Below are 14,642 nucleotides of genomic sequence, written 5' to 3'. Positions count from 1 at the left end.
ACTGCCACTGAGAGAATTTCACTATGTTCAAATGAAATGTGGTGAAAAGAGCAGATGTGTGAACTGTACAGTGTTCGTCGAAAAGCGATCATAACCTCTGAAATGATGCATTCTATAAAAACTGAAACCCCAAGAATGATTTTGTATTACATTTGTCGACTTTCTGGTCTGGGTCTGAGTATCTGCTGACTACGACATAGAGCCTGATGTGACTTGTATTTTTGAATTTTGGATTACAATGAAGTGGGGGATTAAAAAATCCAATCAGGTTCAGATTTCATTCATTAATTTGAACAAAAAACTACGAAAACTTCACATGTGAAAATTATCATTTTGTTCTAGGTGGGAATGACAATGTCGTGAAGAAGAGGAATTCTAATCAACGGGAAATAAGGGTGAGGACATCATTTGAGTAAAACTACCATACATACATGTTCTCTTCAAACTTTTCTTATTGAATCAAAGATAGAACCGAGTGATGATTTCTCCATATGATCCAATCGAAGATTTTTGTTTGTATTTTGTTCACATCGACTTGCAAAAATGATCATTTTTGAGAAAGTTGCCACGAATATTCTGCTACAGTATCATTCATAGAAACAGTGACCTCAACCTGTTTTCCACCTGTGAAAATGTCCAGTGGGTAACAGAAGTATATTGTAGTAATGAGTAATCCAATCACTGGAAGTTCATATTTACATCAAATTGGATATGGACTCTTGAAGAGAAAAATTTGAAATTTCAATTATTTTCACATTCTAGTGCTTATTCTATTATCGGGTATTCATGTCATATTAGGTGTGTCACATTTTGTTTTCAGTTTTATACACATCTCAAGGACAATAAAGAGATTTGATTGGATCAGATTTGTATGAACAGTGCTCACATGAAAACATTGAGTTTTCGAATTATTTTCCATCTGATTGATTACTCCGAATATTTTGGATTTCAACTGGTGATAAAGTATATATTTGAGATACTGAGTAATTTCTGCTTCTGTGACCCAGAGTTTAATTACTTCTCAGAATGAATGGAGGTATTACCTGCTCTTCGTTTATTGAACTTATGGTTTTTCAAAAGACAACGACTTGATTTCATTGATTCGACTGTACGAAAGACTTTTCTGACGTATTCATTTCAGAGTAATAATGAAGATACATTGTAGAAAACTACAATTTTATTTTGCTTCTTTCAAAAACTATTTTCGTCAAACATGCACTCCATTCAAGTAACAACCACTCATACCCACCCAGCATATACCATAAGATGAAATTGATGCAATCAATGGAGAGTACAGTGTTTATACTTACTACTTTCAAAGGGTCCAAGTTTGGTTTATTACTTTATAGCCAACTTGCTGGTTTGTTGAAATCGTTTTCAATTCCACTTCTTAGATTTTGCCAGGATGCTGTATATTATTATCAACTTTAACTTGCAGTATCCTATCAGAGAGCTTTCAACACGCAGGATCAAATAAAGACAGCATAAATCAGATTTATCAATCATATAAAGTGTTAATGATCTTCATCAAATAATGGGTCAGAGTGTTCCTATTAATTAAATATTATTCATTATATGTATACTTCCATCAGTTCTTTGATTTGTATCTCAACGATAGTAACAACAAAACTATTATAATGTTGTCTATTCTTTTTTCATTTTCCCTAATAGATGACCAGTTTGTATTTTTTGCACGATCCGCTATGCACCGAGGCGAAAAGTAATACTTTCCACACTAGTGCAAAAAGTTAATTGACCTATGCTATGCTACTGTCCTATGCTGTGCTACTGCCTATTGATGGATCGAATAAAAACAGTTCCGGAATTAATTATCCAGCCACACATTGCATGGAAATGAATGTCCCAAAACCACATGAAGTGAGAAAAACTTCTTAAGTTTTTTTCACTTCTTTATTGTATGAATGATATAAGTGAATATTTTTCATGGTCACCTTCAATATACATTCGTAATCACAGTGGTAAGTCTGCTTTGTATCAAGTTATTTTCAATTCGAAGTTGTCAGTTCACAATTTTAATATTTTGCTGTGGAACTGTAAAAAATACCTGGTTTGAATATTCGGTAAAAATTATTTTTACGCCACCCAATATGATCGAAATAGCAGATTTATTACCCGATAAATTTAAAACGTATATGGAACTTGTTATGTACGGTATGTAACAAAGTTCAGTGAGAACATTACTGAAAACGTTCTCCTATGATATTCATGAGAGAAATCAACAAAACTCATAATACTCAAGCCATCGACCATATACTTAAAAAAACTGAAATATTTTTGGCTACACTTTCGATCAATAAGAATTTGAATATTCGGTATTTCATCAAGTTGATCCCATTCTTGAAGAAAAAGTCTGTAGGATTTCATCCCAAAAAATCAAAAACCTTCACCCGGCTGGAATTCTATAGATTTCGAACTGAAGCTCCAGATAAGATACATCTAATAATGAAGGTGACAAGTGAATTAAATTATGTTATATCTCAGCTTTGTACTCATCAGTGTTCTGTCACAAATAGTTGCAGTATTTTACATTGCAGGAGCCTGCAGAGACGAGTTACAGATAGATAGATAGATGATATTAGTAACATTAATTATATCCTAACTCTAACGATACCCATAGCAGAACAAACAAATGTCGATCATTTGTAATAGCAGGAAAAATTAGGAGTTTTGATTATGATGAAATGTATCGTAAATATTCATTTTTCCATCCTCAATCGAACAGTTACATTTTTTTGTGGTCCCTTGGGAGCCGTCTGACTTGTCCATTCAGTCCAAGTTTCCAGAAAACACTACAGCCTCTTGGGCTTATTGTATTTATTCTCCCATCTTCTCATGACACCCATTCCATTAGTCTCGTTCCCTGTACTAGTTTGTACAGGTTCCGTGTTGGATGTTCGTCATATTCTTGCGGACGTAATTTTGTATGTTCATATATTGCCTGCCTCACATTCGTTTGAGTTGTGTAGGGCTGTTTCTATCCCTTCGTTGCATAATAAACAGCTGAGGTCTCCGTTGTACAGCCCCATTCCATTCAGGTGTCCTCTAAGCGGACAATGACCGGTTAGTAACCCTGTAATTATTCTGAGCCTATCCCTACTATATTGAAGTACTTCTTCGGTTCTTTTCTCGGGCGGTTTCCTGAAGAAGGTTCTACTGTGTTTGTTGCCAGGTATTTTTGTCCAGTACTCTGTGTGCTTCTTATTGGTCCACGTCCTAATCGGGTTTCGTACCAATGATTTTGGTACCCCCAGAGCTAGTTCAGGACCTATATATGAAGTTGATGATCCATGTCTGGCGCATTCATCAGCTTCATCATTACCTGTGATTCCTGGATGCCCTGGCACCCAGCACGAAGTTGATTTGTTCCTGTTTGCAAGTTCATTCAGTTCTTCATGGCATTCTCAGACCAGTTTTGATGTCACCTTTGGGTTTGTCAGAGCCCCTAGTGTGCTCTTGCTGCGCTCTTTTTTTTTTTAGGTTTCAATTTAATAAGCCTTGCACACTGCAAGATAGCATACTTTTCCGCCTGAAAGACGGATGTGTATAGTCCTAGCGAATAACTCTAGTTTGAATTTCTATTCGCTCGGTATATTCCAGCTCCCGTTCCATATTAAGTCTTCGATCCATATGTATACCAGGTGTTTTTTCCAAACATGTTTTCGGGATGACTAATGGTCTTCCACTCTTCCCGGCTTATGATTTTGGCCGTGGAGTTTGTGTTAAAAGTGTACTTCGGTATCATGTGGTCCGTGCACATATTCAATATGTGCTCCTCCATATGTTACGAAACTTCTATTCGGTCTGATCTTTTGTAGTTCGGTGAGTTTTCCAGTCCGAGTTGGCCCATCCTGCCCTCCCCCATTATCACAAAGTGTGAAGGAGGTAGATTTAGGAGTGTCTTCGATGCAGCTGTTGGGGTAGTTCTAATTGCTCCCGTCATTCCCAAACATGCAAGTTACAGTTACAATGGACCTTTCATTGCTTGTAAAATCGGGGGTAGACCTACTAATATTGAAATGCCATGGTGAATGGAAATCTCCAACGGTAGCCGAAGGCTATACTGGAGAATTAATTCCTGAAAGAGCAGAAGAAGCGAACCAAATACTGGGAGGCGAACCAGATACCGTTACTGGGATATTGACCACAATTCGAAAAAGAGTTTTGAGTGGAAAACACCCAAGCAGAAATGAAAACAAAATTTGAAAAGATACTGGAAATAAATTTTGTGAATCAACTGGAGTAACCTCAAAAAAATAAATGAGATAGTTCTACATGATTTGATTTTTATTATGATAATTTGTTATTTACATTGTAAAATTATCTCCCGAATAACCTTTATTGAAATTTGAAATGAAGAAATTAACCTGATCATAGAAAAAATGTCTGCAGCATGTGCAAAAACAACACTTTTCCACTGGTAACACAAATAATCATTGTCATAATTCAACATACAATATATTTCATACCACAAATACAAAACAGATTTTTTCAAACATCAACAGCAAAGCTACACATAATTTCCAACCGGCACTCGGGAAAATTTCCATCCGCTAACACCGGAGCGGTCACACGCGAACAGGTTAATTTTCCGAATAGTTCATCGCGCCATCTGCCGCTGCAAAAAAGCAGCCGTTCTGCAAAAACCGCACCGGCATTACGAACGTTCTATGCAGCCAAATAATTTAATTCGCGGCCGTATTAAAACTCACTACTTGACAATATAACCAGAATTACTTTACACTACATTACACACAAAGCCGTAATTAGTCGTAGCGTTTAGTGTCGCGATATTTTCATTTGGAGGCGATGGGGACGCCAGAAATTCGACGGAGTTTCACTATCAGGGGAGTTTTATAAGTTAACTGGCGGGTAAGAAGTCGCGACAGATCTGAATTGAGATTGTGTTGTTTCGGAGTTTTGGGAGTTTCTTCCAGCTCTGAGGGGATTCAGAGCGATTTATAAACGATGGCCTTAGTCGACGGATGCTGGGGTCTCATTAAAATTCTGGAGCGGAATTTTGGATGATCTTATTCGAAAATGAGTACATGCGTTCATATTGTCAAGCACAGACTGTCTTGTTACGGAATGAATCTGTGTCAATAAATGTGTCGTCATATGTCAACCTATTGCTACTTTTGTAACATCTACGGGTTCATAGCTGGTCACTTCTTGTAATGAGAATGAAAAGCATTTACTTTATTCGTAACGATATACCAACAATCGTCACCACTTGTAATGAGACGACTTTTCAGTGGTCACCACTGTAATAATCCGGTACTTACCTCATTCACTTGTCACCCCTTGTGATGATCCCATTACTTTGCTGTCACCACTGCAACCATACATCATTTAACTGTCTATTATTTGTAAAAAAATATGATTTAGCTATAACCATTTGTGACCCTCTCGCTATTGTCGTGATTGTTCTGGTAAATCAATTTGGCAGCTGCAGTCACCAGATGCGGATTTCTCCACATCAAATTTTGGATGTGAAGGCAATTCCGAAAGGATCTAAAGTTCAGTCTCCTGCACGAAGAGGAGGTCTTCAGTTGCAGTTGAGAACAATCTCAAGAATTCACAGACACTTCTTTCTAAGAGGTTAGTCTGATAGATTTTGAAATAAAAGCCGGCTTCAAACCTGAAAACTACTATATTCTATCTACGCAGAAAAAACGAAGGAGAATGACACTACAAAAGCAGAAACCAAAACAAAGAATAATAATCAAATCTCAAAAAAAATCAAATTTCGTCCCATCGCCGTAAATTCCTACCATACACGAGAGGGATTTTGCTATATAGGTTGGCCTACACTTTCGGACCGCTACCTAACTATGACTCAATTATTAGAGCCACTCTGTATACTCTATATACTGTGTATACTGTCGCCTTTCTAGCTCGTACCGGCTGAACCTGCAGGTTATCTAAGAAGATATCGTAGCAAACTTAACCTCAAATTCAACATTATCATACTCGGTATCGGCATACGGACTCATTATCTATTTTTTTACACTACACTGCTTGATTTTCACTCGAACTGTACACAATTTTTGATTCCCCTTACGACAAAATGAAAATAAATGAATAATTGAAATCGCGTCAACCGCTCGTTTTCAAATATTGAACCCCCTTTTTGTACGAAATACTCACTTGGCTTCCCGACAACAACTGCAAATAGCAATCGGGGTTACCTAGTCATATGTTTTCGTAACTTCCCCCAATCAATCGCAGAAGGTTATTTTTCTCTTAGTCCGGCCGTACACGAACCACATATTTGCAGTTGAGGCAACCACAACATTGTGGCCACGTTGACTGCACTTTGCGGTTGACCCAACCACATTTTTGTGGTCGACTTGCGGTCATATAAACCGCATTTGCAGTTTGGGCAACTGACATCAAAAATTGAATGCTGTGAGACCAATATGAGGAAAAGTACACGACGGTGTACACGGTTGGGTACGACTGCAAGTTTGTGGTTAGAGTACGGCGGATGCCGCGATGACATCTCGGCGGAGATCAGCAGCAAGTTGACAGCAGACGCCCGTTTTGAATTTTATGAACGCCCGTGAACTTGTAGTACAGTATTTCTTATGGGCAGCTTGAGTTCGCTGGAACGCGACTGCAATCGTGAGGTCGATCCGACCGCAAAATGTGGCTTGTGTACGGGCGCTCTGAAGATCTCGATTTGCTAAACTTATCCTTAATTGTCCTATGGCCCCGCCTCAATTGAGATGCTCGCTAATTTTTTTGTCGTTCTCATCAAAACGAGCCCACGCAAAACAGTTCAAGGGAAAAATCATGTTTCGCTTAGCTAAGCTGTGTACAGATACAAGGTTTGGAGCTGATATATTTCCGTCTGGTCCTGTGTCGGTCTCCAATACGTGTTTATTTTCTCTGACAACGCGTCTAGCGAAGACCATGCAAATTATTTTTTTAAACATTCTCATGGCTTGCCGAGGCCGTTGAATTATATGAGGCGCAGGGCTTGGTTTTTAAATTTCTGAATTGGAAATTAATCTATCTATTCACAAAGCTAGAAATACTAGAATACGTAGCTTCTGCTAGGTATTATACTTTGACTTGATTTCACTCCAGCCGGTAGAAACTGGTTTGTAAAATTATCTGTTCAAAAAAAGGTAGGTACGAAGAGAAATTTGAATTCAGAAAGAGATAATATATATATATATATATATATATATATATATATATATATATATATATATATATATATATATATATACATACCACATAATACTACATAATAAGTCTTTTACTGATTTTCGAAATACCCAGCTATCCTCTAAAATTTTAATATGGTCAAGTAAATGATTGAACATCTTGAGACCATTATAATATATGGAGTCTTTGATCAGAGTAGAAGCTGGTATGGGTAATCTTAGGTCGTTAGATTGACGAAGGGCATTTTAATTGGAGTAACCGCTAAATATCAATCCTTGTTTGTTAATTAAACATACTGTTTCCAAAATAAAGATTCCAAAAACTGTCAAGATTTAATTTAATTCAAATAGGGGTTTGAAGGAGTCTCGACTTTTGGCATTACACATGAATCTTATAGCCCTTTTTGTGAATGATGAACACTGTCTGCATTTGAGTTTTGCAACATACTCCCCAGAAAAAAATTTCATACTTTGAATATGACTCAACAAGTGAAAAATAAACCGATTTAGCGGCAGACAAACAAAGATCCTTATATGTTATTCTCACTGCAAAACACCCTGAAGCTAGCTTTTTATTGAGGGTTAGAATGTGATTACCGAATTTGAGTTTATTGTCAATTATTACTCCCAAAAATTTAGTACTTGGTATGTCTTCAGTTATCCTGTCCGCGTCTTGTGTTGGTGAAGAAATGCTGTCAATAAAGCAGCGGAATGATGGAAACATTGAAAGACAGCAGATTAGAGTCGCACCACTCTTTTATTTTTTTTTATATCTGCACTTATATTCTCGTGTAGATTACATAAAGTTTCATCACGCCACAATATTGTGGTGTCATCAGCAAATAGGGTAAATTTTCCTTCTATATCGATAGATGCTAAATCGTTTGTGTACAGCAGAAAAAGTATCGGTCCCAGTATTGAACCTTGTGGTACGCCATTTTATATTTCGCCTCTGATGAGGATGATGAGGTTTTCACAATCTGACTTCTTCCTGTGAGATAATTTTCGAACCACTTGTGAGTAATTTCACGGATGCCATAGTGATATAGTTTTTTCAACAGTATTCCATGATCTACACAGTCAAAGGCTTTAGAAAAGTCACAGAACACTGCTGCTGATGACTCTTTTTTATTAATATTTCCATAAACGTCATATAACAAAGAAAAGATAGCATCATGGGTGTTCTTTTTTTATTGAAAGCCGAACTGGTTGTTGCTTATGACACTATTATTATTTAAAAAAATTGTCAATCTTAATTTAACCAGCTTGCCTAAAGTGGAAATGAGACATATAGGACGAAAGTTTGAAGGATCACAGAGATCACCACCTTTGTGTAATGGGATAACTATTGATGTTTTTAGGCAGGAAGGGAATGTTCCGGTCTTGAAGGATGAGTTTCAGGAAGGTTAGCAAAAATGATAATTGAAATTTCGTCTATTCACGCGGCCTTTTTATTTTTAAAGGATTGAATTATTTCTTTGAGCTCATTTGCATCAGTAGGGTGTAAAATCTGAATCGCCGTTGACGTCATTCAATAATTCTTAAGCGATGCTCACGCGTCGGTTTTTTTGGTGAAAATTCAGCAATTTTGGAACGAAATTCGCTGCCACACGCTCCATGCCCAAAATTCACGAAAGAAGTGCATGGCATGAGCCAAGCGATATGCCGACATCTTCAGCAACTTATAGTGATAGTAATTTGACGATTCTCTAAAACATTTTTTTTCAATTTCTCAACATTTTCATCGGTTTTTGATATACTGGAGCGTCCATCGCGAGCGTCGTCATTCACATCCTCTTGACCTTCTACTTGAGCGGAATTTTTGACTCACCGCGTACCACTGTCAACTTTTCAAGTGTTTTCGAGCACCGAATTCCATTTTTCACACAAAATTCGATACAAAATCTTTGGTCCTTTTTTTTCCATAGCAGAAAATCGCCGGACACGCAAAACACTTAACTTTCATGACTGTAACCACTAAACTGAGTGTGTCAACACGAAAAATCGGTGATCGAATATACGTAGCCCGCAAAATTTGAACCGACCTCGTACTATGAAAGTTCAAAAATTTTCTTGATTCGATATTCGATTTTCTTGACAAGATGTTCAACGGAGGAAATGAGGTGACTCAGTTTTTTTGAATCTGAATCTCTGAATCCAATAAAGTATGCACCCTTCCTTTAGACTGTATTCCAACAGTCGGTACTAAATTCTATTCAAAACACTAATCATCTGTTCACGGAAACATAATGTAAAAGGAAACCCTCCAGAATAACTCATTTCTGACCGGTCTGCAGCTACATTCAGCCATTACAAATATTTACATTCGCTCAGCGAGAAAGAAACATCGCGAAAGCAGCGTATATACAGAGCAGCAGCTTAAACAAACAGTGAAAGGACTTGAAGACACGCTCGGTCGGTTCTCCATGGTGGGGCTTGCTGCAATTTCCTGCGAATCCTGAAAGCTAAAGTGCCTCTACATCCGGTTACGGTCAAAGAAATTACAAAGGACTCTGATAAGATGTATGGAGATGCTTTACTTATGACGAAACGCGACGTCGTTGCTGCAAAAATGGGGTTGTAAATTGGGAATGGCAACTTTTGCGTTTGAAGGGGTAGTTGGAGAGCACAGGGTGTACTCGATGAAATGAAAAATCTGAAATATGATTTTGGATAGACTGCATTTGAGGCAATCAACGACAGGCCATCTATTCTATTACTGAGTTCCTCTGATACGGTACTAGAAAAATATAACCTCGTATATAACAGTAATAATTATTATATTCATAATACTCGTATATTTAGTAATAATCAGAAGAGATACAGAAAAATCAGTTTCTACATAAATCAAATAATACACTATTTCAATTGTAATTAATTGTGAATTGACAACATAATCCACGAAAGCCGATATTATCAACTTGTTTGCAATAGATATATTGAGGAACTGGATGAAATCGAGTCAACGTAATGAAAAATAATTGAGACAAAAAGTAACGTTGAAAATAAATCAGAAGATTGAATTCCCAACTGAATTGAAATTATTCAAATATATAGTATCCATAACCGATAACATTGAAAGAATATGGTGTAAGAAAATAATCATCAATGTAATTTCTTGAAAGATAATATTATGTGGTGATATAAAAAACTGTTTGCTCAAAGATAATGAATATTTATATCAGATTTACAAAAAATGAGGTAAGTAAATCACCTCGTCTGAAAGCAGCAATGATCAAGGAATCGGGTGCTTGGCTGAATGCTTTACCTGTTGCATCTCTTGGAACACTATTAGACGATGAATCTTTTAGAATAGCAGTAGGGCTTGTATTTGCGGTAGTATAGTTGATGAGAAAGGTACACATGGTTTGAGTTGTAGAAAGAAGTGCAGGGCGTACATCTCGACATCACCAAGTGAACGACATATTGAAACGGGCTATGTTGTCAGCGGATGTTCCTGCAATTCTGGAACCCTTAGGTACCAGTCGAGATGATGATAAACGACCAGATGGTATGTCTCTCTGTGGTATGGGACTTCACTTGCGTCGACACGGTCGCGACTTCCCATCTAGCCGGAAGTTCGAGGTCTGCTGGAAATGCAGATGAGATCATGCATTTCCCTAATTTCAGTACGGGACTGAAATATCTTCGAAACAAGCCGAGATATGTGGATATTAATCAGTCTCCTATCAAGAATATTTCGCGAGTGATTGATCCATCTTCTCCCTTTTCAGTGCGGTCAATGGACTAAGGTCATTCTTGACACCGTAAAGCAGAATTACGAGTTGCAGTCCTCGTAGTTCTGCTTCACGAAGCAAGAGCCGAATCGATCCCCCTACAAAACCCTTCTTCATTTGGAAGGATCGATCGCAGCTTGAGAAATATTTTTTTTGAGACTCTGTGAAACATGTTCTGCCTTACGAATCAGTAGACAGTTTTCCTGAAAATCAAGAGAAGAAAATTGGATTGGATGATTTAGGAAACACTTGCTACACGAAAAGCATTTCACAAGTGTTGTTCATGACAAAAAATATCAAGAACGAGGTTTTAATGATGAACGAGAACGGGAATATTTCCTACTCATTCATCAAACTCAAACACCTGTTCATGCAGCTGAATTTCGTAAGAATGTATCATCTTCCCCTCCAACCGATTTCCTGGAGTCTTTGAAGTCCTGTAGATACTCTTTAGGACAAAAAAGGATTGTTCCGAATTCTTGGGGTTTTTGTTGAATACTCTTAGTGAGCAAAACAATGGCAAAATCAATACTCTTGACCGCTCTCGACTGAATGATTCCGTACAGTCCATCTCATCTTGTGTTTGTAAATATTTTGCTGGAAAAATCCTCACATGTTTACTTTGTAGCAAATGTTCAAGAGGTGGCGAAAACTTATGTCAATTCCTGGAACTTCATCTAGCGTTTCCTAATATGACTAATAACCAGTCCGTGCAAAGGAGAGGAAATGATAATAATAATAATAATAATAATAATAATAATAATAATAAAGCGCTTGACTTTCGCTTTCCTCAAGTCGAGTGGGCTGAAGTCAGAAACTGAGGGGTTCATCATGGCTTGCCAGGATGGTGTCTTCAACACCTTAGTCTAGCGCAGTCGCGTGATGGGTATAGAGGTTCCTGACACAAGGTGCAGGACCTGCCGCAGGCGCCCGAGAACCTAATGCACTTGCTATCAGCATGTCCGGCATATGCGGTCTCGGCCTATATTCATCGACATAACGCGGCCCTAAGGGTGCTATATTACCATCTACGGCACTCTTGCGGTATTGACAAGAAACCGGTATTATCATACGCTCCAGGGGGTATTGAATATGTTGTGGGGAACGAGAAGTGCAGAATTTATTGGAACTATTCGTTCCCCACCCTCAGGCTCATACAAGCTAATAAGCCTGATGTAGTCCTTCTGGACTACGGATAATATATCGAGATTTTCTTTTTGAACTCCGCAGACTCCATCCAGATCACTCTGTCAAGATGGTTGTTCTGATTATTGGTGTTCTGATTATTGGTGGAATGATATCCTCTCTACTCTCGAATCTTAAAATCATACCGGCTTGCCGCACTAAGGCAGAAATCTCAGCCGGACAGATGCAGAAGGCTGTCGTTCTTGGCTCACGGCGCTTGCTCAGGGCACATGATTCTCGGACCATATGATCACTTATTCTACGGTGTGGGGAGTGGTCATTGGTTGATAATGCTGGCTGATAATGAACAAAAAATCACAGAAGCTCTAAACGTGCTCGTTAGTGATAAAATAACACTAATATATATATATATATATATATATATATATATATATATATACAGATAGATATTTTATCGAGTGTGTATGATACAAATCAAGAATGAAATAATTCGTGGACACAACACGTTGTGTCCACGAATTATTTCATTCTTGATTTGTATTATATATATATATATATATATATATATATATATATATATATATATATATATATATATATATATAGAGAGAGAGAGAGAGAGATATATAAATATTACCGAGTCTGTATGATATAAATCAAAAGGGGAAAATTCGTGGACAGAACACTCAAAAAATAGGGGCAAACCGCGGACACGTGTTTCTGGCTATTGGCCTCATCAGCGCGGTGCAGCCAAGTGTAAAGATGCGCAACACTTTTTTGCCGAAATCAGGAAACAACACAAACGCACGGACTCAACAACAGGAGCCAACCTATCTGTATTTATATCCTGGACCCGGATGTCACGCAGGTAGCTATAGCTGCCTCCGTGGTCATGTTAGATGTAGCCTGGGAATTCTAGGTCTTCTAACTGGAACCACAAATGTGCGGTTGGCTCCTGGTGTTGACTCCGTGACTTCACGAAATTTTTTCCGGGGTTCTTTATGTATGAAAGATTTCAGTTCTTTTTGAGATGTTGATTCCATTGACGTGTATGATATTCATGTGTGGGTAATTAAAATTTTTGTTTTTGGTGGTAAAACATATTCATTTTCAGGAAAAAGAGTTGTAGACGTCAAATACATGACATTCCGCGTAGAGAGCGGATACGTAAAAAGCCAAAACCTTTCTTTTCTAAAAAAATTAATCTCTCCTGAGAATATACTCCTTTCAATCAAATATAATACTCAACATGTACAATAATCGACAACCTCAACTGAATCGGAAAAATCTGAAGAGTTTCGTAGTGATTTTCCAGAATTCCACATTGAACCTATACGAGAAAAATCCGATCGTTCGCCATTATTTTATATTTATACTTACAAGTCATGGAAAACGTCAGAGGAACTGACAGCTGTTAGTCGTACATTTTATATCTGCCTTCTGAAATATGAATTTTATGGAGAGTCCATTAGAGTTCATCCATTCAAATATTTTACGAGATATAATGATGAACCATGATCCCTCATGAGTCCCATATTCAGCCGAGGCTATCAAAAAGGTACAGATATACAAATATATTCAATTACACGGGGCAAAATTTCCATTTCGCATTGGCACATTCAGTCCTGAATGTAGCAGAATACGACGGCTTGCAACCATGTCTAACTCTCAATGGTTCTGAGGACACAACTGCCTGCAATTCAGTCTTAATTATATATTCAATTATTCTCGGCAATGACTCGGAGACAGATGATCATTGATGTACGTTCAAAATGTAAATTTGTGCTGTTCAACAAAGGTTGGCTATTCTTTGTTCTCCTGGTGCTCGACTAGTGAATTTACATTTTCCAGTTTAGCTGAAGAATTGTAGATTTTTGAATTGAAATAATAACTGAGACTGAGAATAACTATGTGAAACCTATTCCAAACGACATTCCTTGGATTTTAAATACTCAAAGAGTGCAAAAAGATGATCAAATTTGGAAAAGGCCTGTATTCTCGTTGTCTGTCCGGATTGTTCATTACAGTCTGAAAACAGGCGTCAATCTGAATACTGAACTTCAAAACAAGCGATCACGAGTAGACAAGAACATCTCAATGAGTTATATACACGAAAGAGCGTTTAGCTTGAAAGACAGATCAGATTAGTTGGTTTTCATTAGTTGGTACTTCCATTGTCTGATATTATATAAAATGATTTGAAATCCCTGAAAGAAGTAAAAAAAAAAGAATTAAAAATGAATGGCTTAAAAAAACAATTATATTGAGCAAAAAAACCTGAAATGAAATAATAGTGGAATAAAATACAGGTGAAAATAGAAAAATTGAAAAAAAAAATAAAAATAAAAAGTTAAGAGATTGCGAACCAAGTTACTCCACGACGTTTCGATTGTTAGTATCCACAATCGTTTTCGGGTGATGACTGGACTGATTTCTCCGAGAGATGGGTAATTCGAGTACTTTTCTTTATCCCCGCTTTCTCTTTTCCGCTTCACTGGTTTAATGGGAGATGACCGTTTGGCGGGAGTAGGCCATTTTTCGCTTGATGATGGGTTTCCATATG

The 14,642-nt window shown here is 37.5% G+C and overlaps 1 protein-coding gene across 1 annotated transcript in view; it reads left to right on the top strand.

Annotated features, from left to right (window-relative positions):
• The window catches only part of kek3 (leucine-rich repeat, immunoglobulin-like domain-containing kekkon 3 protein), a 600,794-nt gene that overhangs the window by 501,643 nt on the left and 84,509 nt on the right, over positions 1–14,642 (top strand). The window contains 1 exon segment of the mRNA XM_074182347.1: positions 343–395. The gene's annotated coding sequence lies outside the window, so the exon portion shown is untranslated.

This window comes from Leptinotarsa decemlineata, unplaced genomic scaffold (assembly GCF_025532065.1).
Source record: "Leptinotarsa decemlineata unplaced genomic scaffold, Ldec_3_MD MMD2_tig00026328_RagTag_RagTag, whole genome shotgun sequence".
Taxonomy (NCBI): domain Eukaryota; kingdom Metazoa; phylum Arthropoda; class Insecta; order Coleoptera; family Chrysomelidae; genus Leptinotarsa; species Leptinotarsa decemlineata.
The sequence above is the reverse complement of the archived record's forward strand: the minus strand, read 5'-3'. Positions and strand labels throughout refer to the sequence as shown.